At 41.1% G+C, this 10,429-nt stretch overlaps 1 long non-coding RNA gene across 1 annotated transcript in view; it reads right to left on the bottom strand.

Annotated features, from left to right (window-relative positions):
• Nucleotides 1-9,506: 9,506 nt before the first annotated feature.
• The window catches only part of LOC149980294 (uncharacterized), a 15,077-nt gene continuing 14,154 nt past the window's right edge, over nt 9,507-10,429 (bottom strand). The window contains exon 5 of the long non-coding RNA XR_016483939.1: nt 9,507-10,429. This exon is cut by the window's right edge and continues 1,288 nt beyond it. This is a non-coding gene — a long non-coding RNA (uncharacterized LOC149980294).

The following is a 10,429-nucleotide window of genomic DNA, read 5'->3' as shown; positions in this document are numbered from 1 at the left end:
ATGATGAACCAGGAGACCAGCACCAAGAGAGAAGAGACAGCAGACACTGCTCCTAATGATGGACTGATGGACCAGGAGACCAGCACCAAGAGAGAAGAGACAGCAGACACTGCTCCTAATGATGGACCAGGAGACCAGCACTAAGAGAGAAGAGACAGCAGACACTGCTCCTAATGATGGACCAGGAGACCAGCACCAAGAGAGAAGAGACAGCAGACACTGCTCCTAATGATGGACCAGGAGACCAGCACCAAGAGAGAAGAAACAGCAGACACTGCTCCTAATGATGGACCAGGACACCAGCACAAAGAGAGAAGAGACAGCAGACACTGCTCCTAATAATGGACCAGGAGACCAGCACCAAGAGAGAAGAGACAGAGGACACTGCTCCTAATGATGGACCAGGAGACCAGCACCAAGAGAGAAGAGACAGCAGACACTGCTCCTAATAATGGACCAGGAGACCAGCACCAAGAGAGAAGAGACAGCAGACACTGCTCCTAATAATGGACCAGGAGACCAGCACCAAGAGAGAAGAGACAGTAGACACTGCTCCTAATGATGGACCAGGAGACCAGCACCAAGAGAGAAGAGACAGCAGACACTGCTCCTAATAATGGACCAGGAGACCAGCACCAAGAGAGAAGAGACAGCAGACACTGCTCCTAATAATGGACCAGGAGACCAGCACAAAGAGAGAAGAGGCAGCAGACACTGCTCCTAATGATGGACCAGGAGACTAGCACCAAGAGAGAAGAGACGGCAGACACTGCTCCTAATGATGGACCAGGAGACCAGCACCAAGAGAGAATAGACAGCAGACACTGCTCCTAATGATGGACCAGGAGACCAGCACCAAGAGAGAAGAGACAGCAGACACTGCTCCTAATAATAGACCAGGAGACCAGCACCCTGGTAACACACACACATTCACATAACATACTAAAAAGGTAAGAGACTACTGCTCTATAATAACACTGACCACCCCAAGGTAAGAGACTACTGCTGTAATAACACTGACCACCCCAAGGTAAGAGACTACTGCTCTATAATAACACTGACCACCCCAAGGTAAGAGACTACTGCTCTATAATAACACTGACCACCCCAAGGTAAGAGACTACTGCTTTATAATAACACTGACCACCTCAATGTAAGAGACTACTGCTCTATAATAACACTGACCACCCCAAGGTAAGAGACTACTACTCTATAATAACACTGACCACCCCAAGGTAAGAGACTACTGCTCTATAATAACACTGACCACCCCAAGGTAAGAGACTACTGCTCTATTATAACACTGACCACCCCAAGGTAAGAGACCACTGCTATAATAAGATTGACCACCCCAAGGTAAGAGACTACTGCTCTATTATAACACTGACCACCCCAAGGTAAGAGACCACTGCTATAATAAGATTGACCACCCCAAGGTAAGAGACCACTGCTATAATAAGATTGACCACCCCAAGGTAAGAGACCACTGCTATAATAAGATTGACCACCCCAAGGTAAGAGACCACTGCTATAATAAGATTGACCACCCCAAGGTAAGAGACCACTGCTATAATAAGATTGACCACCCCAAGGTAAGAGACCACTGCTATAATAAGATTGACCACCCCAAGGTAAGAGACTACTGCTCTATAATAACACTGACAACCCCAAGGTAAGAGACTACTGCTCTATAATAACACTGACAACCCCAAGGTAAGAGACCACTGCTATAATAAGATTGACCACCCCAAGGTAAGAGACTACTGCTCTATAATAACACTGACAACCCCAAGGTAAGAGACCACTGCTATAATAAGATTGACCACCCCAAGGTAAGAGACTACTGCTCTATAATAACACTGACAACCCCAAGGTAAGAGACTACTGCTCTATAATAACACTGACAACCCCAAGGTAAGAGACCACTGCTATAATAAGATTGACCACCCCAAGGTAAGAGACTACTGCTCTATAATAACACTGACCACCCCAAGGTAAGAGACTACTGCTCTCATAACACTGACCACCCCAAGGTAAGAGACTACTGCTATAATAAGATTGACCACCCCAAGGTAAGAGACTACTGCTATAATAAGATTGACCACCCCAAGGTAAGAGACTACTGCTATAATAAGATTGACCACAGTTTAAGTAGTTGGACTGATTTTCTTTGTTGTACATACTCTAGGTTCTGAGAGAGAGGTCAATCTAACTCCGTGTTGTACATACTCTAGGTTCTGAGAGAGAGGTCAATCTAACTCCTTGTTGTTCATACTGTAGGTTCTGAGAGAGAGGTCAGTGTGACTAAGTGTAGTTCATACTGTAGGTTCTGAGAGAGAGGTCAATCTAACTCCTTGTTGTTCATACTCTAGGTTCTGAGAGAGAGGTCAATCTAACTCCTTGTTGTTCATACTCTAGGTTCTGAGAGAGAGGTCAGTGTGACTAAGTGTAGTTCATACTGTAGGTTCTGAGAGAGTGGTCAGTCTAACAGTCTAACTTTAATGCAGGTATTGGTAGAGTGGAGATTCTAAAGGTGGCAGAGGTCAGAACTGTGTGGTGGTACCTTACTGGTTATCAGGCCAAGGAGAGTAGTGGGACTGTCAATTTTCATATCCAGAGTGAGAAAGACCTTTTGTAGGTACTTTGTCTGCACTGCTGTTTAAGGAACTCTATAATATATGTTAATGATGGTCTGAAGACTGCTTTGATTTGGTAGAATACCAAATGTTAAACTAGAAATTGGAGAGTAAGGCACTTGCAGCGCCATTGACGGCTTCCACCATTCTTCCAACATTTTAAAGTAGTCAAGGTAGTTAACTGGGTGGGTTTTCCTATGGGTTGTAGCCTCAGTGGTGCTGCACACATTGTCAAAGACACTATAATTGAACAGATTTTAAGATGAATCGTCTTTCTATCTCTATGGGTCAAGGTCACATTAATAGAAGGAAGAAACTGAGCTTGTAGAAAACAGCCAGTAGGGGGAGACAAACACTTAATAAAGAAGGTATTATACCCAACATGAGGGACTTTTCTGACCAGCATCACATTGACACACAGATTATAGACAAAACCTAAAATTGACCCTTACCTTGACCCTAACCTTCACCTAATTTGAACCAATTCAGATACTGAACAGATGATAAATGTTTTATGATTAAATAATATGATGTTATTGATGTTTAAAATAAAGCAATTTTCTTTATAAATGTCCTGTTGTACTTGTGGTGACCTTTTATCCATGGATAAAACGTGTCCTGTGTTTTTAGTACTGATGCAGTACATAAGGCCTACATAGAATATGAATAATGACATTAATAGTATATCTCAAATGGCACCATATTCTCTGTGTAGTACACTACTTTTGATCGGGGTTCATCACTATGTAGGAAATAGGGTTCCATTTGGGACACAGAGTTTAGGGAAGTTATTGCTTGGGCACATTTTGTATTGCAACTTCAGTTGATTTCAGCATGCATTGCTATTTAACCCTATCACTAACTTCCTTTAATAACAGCTTCCTGTATGTCCGTCTGTCCTTCCGACCGTCCGTCAGTGGATGGTGGTTTTTAGCAGACCTGGACCACGTTCATTAGGTGCACACCAGAGTAAAAATGTTTTACAACGGCAAATTAAAAAATGTTTTATTAGACAGTTCATCCTTCCCTGTTTCAGTTTGCTTTCTTCCATTTTGTGCCCAATGAATACAACCCAAATACTTTAGCTTTGCTTGGTTGAGCCTGGCTTAATGGAACCAATATAATTGTCCCAAAAGCTCAAAAGATTTGACACATTTCAAATATGTTTTAAGCCCAGTTCTGGTTATTTGTTATTTTTTTAATCATCCAGAAACATTATTTAAACCTGTAGCGGAACCTCTCGACAATATCTGGTGAAATGGCGAAATGCAACTTTTTGGGGGTGAAATATTTAACTTTAATACATTCACAAGTGCAATACACCACATTAAAGCTTAACTTCTTGATAATCTAGCCATCGTTTTTTCAAAAAGGCTTTACGGCACACCAAGTGATTATGTTAGGTCAGTGCCTAGTCACAAAAAAAACATACAGCCATTTTCCAGCCAAAGAGAGGAGTCACAAAAAGCAGAAATAGAGATAAAATGTATCACTAACCTTTGATGATCTTCATCAGATGGCACTCATAGGACTTCATGTTACACATTACATGTATGCTTTGTTCGATGAAGTTCATATTTATATAAAAACATCTCAGTTTACATTGGCGTGTTATGTTCAGTAATGTTTTGCAGAGAGCCACGTCAATTTACAGAAATACTCATCATAAACGTTGATGAAAGATACAAGTGTTGTGCATAGGATTAAAGATAAACTTCTCCATAACCTCTTTGGGCTAGGGGGCAGTATTTTCACGTTCGGATGAAAACCGTGCCCAGAGTAAACTGCCTGCTACTCAGGCCCAGAAGGTAGGAAATTCATATTATTAGTAGATTTGGATAGAAAACACTCTGAAGTTTCTAAAACTGTTTGAATGATGTCTGTGAGTATAACATAACTCATATGGCAGGTACTGGTATTAACCATGATATCTGACTGTTATTAACCCTGTAGGTACTGGTATTAACCATGATATCTGACTGTTGTTAACCCTGTAGGTACTGGTATTAACCATGATATCTGACTGTTATTAACCCTGTAGGTACTGGTATTAACCATGATATCTGACTGTTTTTAACCCTGTAGGTACCGGTCTACACCACATCAGGCTGATAATTGTGCTGGCAAACCAGAATATGGTAAGGCGGTCTGTGTTGAGATACGTAATGAACAGAGTTCTCTAGATGCATGGAATGACTTGTCATGTGACAGGAAACTCAACTGCATTTGTGAAAAAGTGGTTTGACATCACCATGACTACATACTGTAACACATACAGTAGCCTACAGTGCACACAATTTCCTCATTCATTCTCTCTCTCTCTCTCTCTCTTTCACACACACACACACAGTCTCTCTGTCTCAAACCCACACACACACCCTCACACACACATGCACGCACAAGCACGCACACATATGTACACGTACACATGCATGCACACTCCAACCGAATGCCCCAACACACAAGGGGAACAAAATAGTTCCGAAAAATACAACTACCACGAACCGTGACATACACGCATGTACAAACAGTACACAAAACAATCCCGCACACCCAACAGGCGGGCCTGCTGGGTAATAAAGCCCTACTAATCACCCTAACTAAAAACAGGTGTAACCAATAAACAAATAAGGAGGGGGAGGGAAAAGTCAGTGGCGGCTAGTAGGCCGGTGACGACGACCGCCGAGCGCCACCCGAACAGGAAGAGGAGCCCACTTCTAGTAGGACGGTGACGACGACCGCCGAGCGCCACCCGAACAGGAAGAGGAGCCAACTTCTAGTAGGACGGTGACGACGACCGCTGAGCGCCACCCGAACAGGAAGGGGAACCAACTTCGGAAGGAGTCGCGACATTGTAGCTTCCTGTGGACCAGTAGTTATGTTTCACACATCATCAGATACAACTTGAACTTAGTACATTTGACTTTGTGCATTCAAATATTTCTCAATTCAAATATATTCTACAGATATTTACATGCTCCAATTTAGGCCTGGTGATGACATTCTCAACAGTACCAAACCACCATTACATACACTGTATAGGAAGGAGGTGACTGTATCACCAATCAATGAGTGTAGTAGAGATATCAAAGGGTATCAAAGGATGCTACTTAAAAATCTTTGACAGTCAATATTTGTTGTCAAGTTACATATAAGCACAATATCAGATGCTCATATTTGACTGTTGTTCCCCTATAATGGTCCCAAAAGAGTGAAATGAAGTGGTTCCTTTCAGTCGTTCAACAAGCTGTCACTCAAAATCTCCTTGAACAATCAGGTTCATTAAGAGAGAGGGCGGCAGGTAGCCTAGAAGTTAAGATCGTTGGGCCAGTAAGCGAAAGTTTGCTGCTTCTTTAAAATGCGAGCCGACTACATAAAAAAATCTGTCGATGTGCTCTTGAGCAAGGCACCCTAATTGGTCCTGTACGTCTCTCTGGATAAGAGCATCTGCTAAATGACTCAAACGTAAATGTAGAGGAGAGCCTTGATGGTTTCTGTTGTCATCTCATCCTCACTGGTTAAGACTACCCATCCTCAATATCCACTTGGAACAGTTTGTAGTCTCACATCTATTGTCTGGACATTATAATGACCCATGTTTGTAGTCCTGGACCTCCTGAACATGTTGATGTATATTTGGGAGTAAACAGAGGGTCCAAATCAGCAGAAAGATGAAAGGGGGAGTTACGGAAACTTCTGAATTATCTTGAGGCTGTTACATATTATATTGACTATATGTGACTCACCACCTGGATTCGGGTTAAAAACAGTCAGCTATCATGGTTAATACCAGTACCTACAGGGTTAAAAACATTCAGATAACTTCCTTCATACTGGATACAGTCATAAAAATGTCACCCATAAACTCATCTGTCTCTGGGGAAGTAGATAAAGGGCCACAATCCTGAACTAACCCTTTAATACAACATTTCACTTCGTCTCCCATTGCCATCAATGAATGTCTAAATTTGATTTGAGTGTAAAATATAATTTGCCTCATATAATCTATGATGAAGCATCTCTGTTGTTTCAACTGTAAATGGAGGAAGAATAGCTGTATTTAAAGTGGTGTTTTCTCACCACATCTCTCTTCCTGTTGAGGGGGACTTGACTCGTTAAAGATACAGCTTCACACATTAACAGGAAATATAGTGGCCAGTGACAGTTAACCCCTCACCTTCCTAATGTTAGTCAGCTAGCTAATGTTAGTAGAATTCAGAACACATCATATGTTTAGCAAATTCGTAACATATCATGTAAATTGTAGTTCATAACATATTTACACATTGTAATTCTTAACAGATCAGACACATTGTAATTCATAACATATCATACACATTGGATGATGGGCATCCATAAACTGATGCATGCCATGTGAAAGGTAACATGTCATACTAAATGGGTGTCTCAGATTTACGTACCGTATAATACGAAATGCTCTGAGACCAGGTTGGAAACACACAGTGGCGAGTTACGTAGGACTTTATGAACATAACAATGTACGTTTCTGCAGTTACTTTACATCCTGAAATACAGAGCCTCAAACATTTCAGATCATTTAAATTCTCGTCTTAAAGGAACAACGTTTCATTTAGGAGCTGTAGTATTTAGCATTTGATGTATTCATTTCCATAAGTACGTCATTTCAAAAGTTTTCCTTGTGAAGTAAGGTACCTTCATTTGGAAGATCATTTGTATTCTGCTTTTGAATATTAACAATCTGTTTGTTACAGTTTATTTTGAAGCCTTGGAGCATGGGGCATCAGCCAACCTCATCACATTAACATAAGCTAAATTGTTTGTGTGGCATTGCAAGAATAATAACTATTGGTTTAGATTTCCATGTGTGTGTCTCCATGACTACGATGTATTTACCAGTGTTCTGAGATTCAGGTTGTGTATCTATGCTCCAGTTCACAGTATCCTGTCCACAGCTTTTCCTCAAATCAAATCAAAGTGTATTTGTCACGTGCGCCAAATACAACCGTTGTGAAATGCTTACTTAACCAATAGCGCAAAAAAGGTGTTTGGTGAACAATAGGTAAGTAAAGAAATAAAACAACAGTAAAAAGACAGACTATATACAGTAGCGAGGCTAAAAAAGTAGCGAGGCTACATACAGACACCGGTTAATCAGGCTGATTGAGGTAGTATGTACATGTAGATATGGTTAAAGTGACTATATGATGAACAGAGAGTAGCAGTAGCGTAAAAGAGGGGTTGTCAGGATTGGTGGGCAGCGGAACACAATGCAGATAGCCCGGTTAGCCAATGTGCGGGAGCACTGGTTGGTCAGCAAAATTGAAGTAGTATGTACATGAATGTATAGTACAAGTGACTATGCATATGTGATACACAGAGAGTAGCAGCAGCGTAAAAAGAGAGTTTGGGGGGCACACAATGCAAATAGTCCGGGTAGCCATTTGATTACCTGTTCAGGAATCTTATGGCTTGGGGGTAAAAACTGTTGAGAAGCCTTTTTGTCCTAGACTTGGTACTCCGGTACCGTTTGCCAAGCAGTAGTAGAGAGAACAGTCTATGACTGGGGTGGCTGGGGACTTTAACAATTTTTAGGGCCTTCCTCTGACACCACCTGGTGTAGAGGTCCTGGAAGGCAGGCAGCTTAACCACAGTGATGTCCTGGCCCGTACGTACTACCCTCTGAAGTGCCTTGCGGTCAGAGGCCTTGCAATTGCCGTACCAGGCAGTGATGCAACCAGTCAGGATGCTCTCGATGTTGCAGCTGTAGAACCTTTTGAGGATCTCAGGACCCATGCCAAATCTGTTTAGTTTCCTTGGGGGGGAATAGGCTTTGTGCCCTCTTCACGACTGTCTTGGTGTGTTTGGACCATTCTAGTTTGTTGTTGATGTGGACACCGAGGAACTTGAAGCTCTCAACCTGCTCCACTACAGCCCCATCGATGAGAATGGGGGCGTGTTCAGTCTTCCTTGTCCTGTAGTCCACAATCATCTCCTTAGTCTTGGCTACGTTGAGGGATAAGTTGTTATTCTGGCAAAATCTACATTAGCATAAATCTCCTCAGACTGCTCCATATAAAGGCTAATTCTAATTACTACCTTAAAATATACTTTGGTACTTTATGTATCTGCACACAGTACAACAGACAGTATATTATGTTGTATATCCTGTTAAACAGCAGCTTTAGTTTATCAGTCTGTTGTGTCTGAGAATGTACAGTGTTACATGTGTAAGGAGAACTTCACACCTTAACCGGTGGTTTGAGCAGACAGCAACCTCCAGGAAGAGACACAACAGCAGATATACACCATGATGAGTGTGTGGGTATGTAGTAGATAAAATATTGGACTCAGTGAATTTGCACATAGATCACAGCATTACTGAGGCTTTGACACCCCAGCCTTCAAACTGAGGTCCCGTTATGGGTTGCAAATTGGTCTTCTCGCAAAAACACCTATCAACTATTATAACCACAATATTGAAAGCTGAGACTCTCATGGACAAGATGGTTTACTCCATTATAAACAATTATAACCACTCTATTGAAAGCTGAGACTCTCTAAAGAACATGATAGTTTCCTCCATTATAAACTATTAGAACCACTCTATTGAAAGCTGAGACTCTCTAAAGAACACGATAGTTTCCTCCATTATAAACTATTAGAACCACTCTATTGAAAGCTGAGACTTTCATGGACAAGATGGTTTCCTCCATTATAAACTATTATGACCTATGAATCGATGTTTGCATCTTTCTTGTAAAAAGGGAACTTCAGACTTGTGTGTGTGCTCATGCATTCATTTGGGCGGACCCTCTCAGTACTGTTCTGCTCTCTGTGTCCAACAGCAGATGACACTGTTTTAACAATTCAATCACATTCAATCAGGAAGCTGGTTAAAGGACATTGTTCCTTTATTACTTTACTTTGTTGTTATGATAAAAGCCATTTATGCTAACAATTTAACATGCAAAAAAAATATCAAGATATGAATAATAAACAAGTACAAGCCTATGGCAAATTACATTAAATGTACATTTGTCATTTAGCAGAAGCCCTCATCCAGAGAGACTTACATACTAATAAAAACTATTAATATAAGCATTTTACAGATTGAATGTCTACATACGATCCTCTAAATTAAAACAATTCAATGTTTTTGTTTTTGTGTTTTTATGCTCTTAATTTTATTCTTCTCTATGTCTCTCTGACACTTAGGCTCTATCTCAATTAGTCTTTCCTCGATTTCTCTCCTCCTGTCTCCTCTCCTCTCCTCCTTGACAACACTATTAGAGGAGAAGGTCCAGGGTCACTCCTCTTGGACCATATTATCCAATGTGTTTTGAGGAGCAGAGGGGGAAGGATGCAAGGAGGATGGATTCATTGAGAAAAAGCAGTTGGCAAGTCTGTAATACCACTATTTTACCTCTGTGGTGAGTTGATATCTCAATTATCACTTACATTTCAGCACTGTATCCAACCATCAACATGATAACTACTAGACATCATCACTTAACCATTCATCATGACCATCAACATGAAAACTACTAGACATCATCACTTAACCATTCAGCATGACCATCAACATGATAACTACTAGACATCATCACTTAACCATTCATCATGACCATCAACATGAAAACTACTAGACATCATCACTTAACCATTCAGTATGACCATCAACATGATTACTACTAGACATAATCACTTAACCATTCATGATGACCATCAACATGATAACTTCTAGACATCATCATGACCATCAACATGACAACTACTAGACATCATCACTTAACCATTCATCATGACCATCA

The sequence above is a fragment of the Oncorhynchus mykiss genome, chromosome 10 (assembly GCF_057628025.1).
Source record: "Oncorhynchus mykiss isolate SJ-2025 chromosome 10, ASM5762802v1, whole genome shotgun sequence".
NCBI classification, from domain to species: Eukaryota; Metazoa; Chordata; class Actinopteri; order Salmoniformes; family Salmonidae; genus Oncorhynchus; species Oncorhynchus mykiss.
This window is presented reverse-complemented; position numbering and strand designations above follow the sequence as displayed.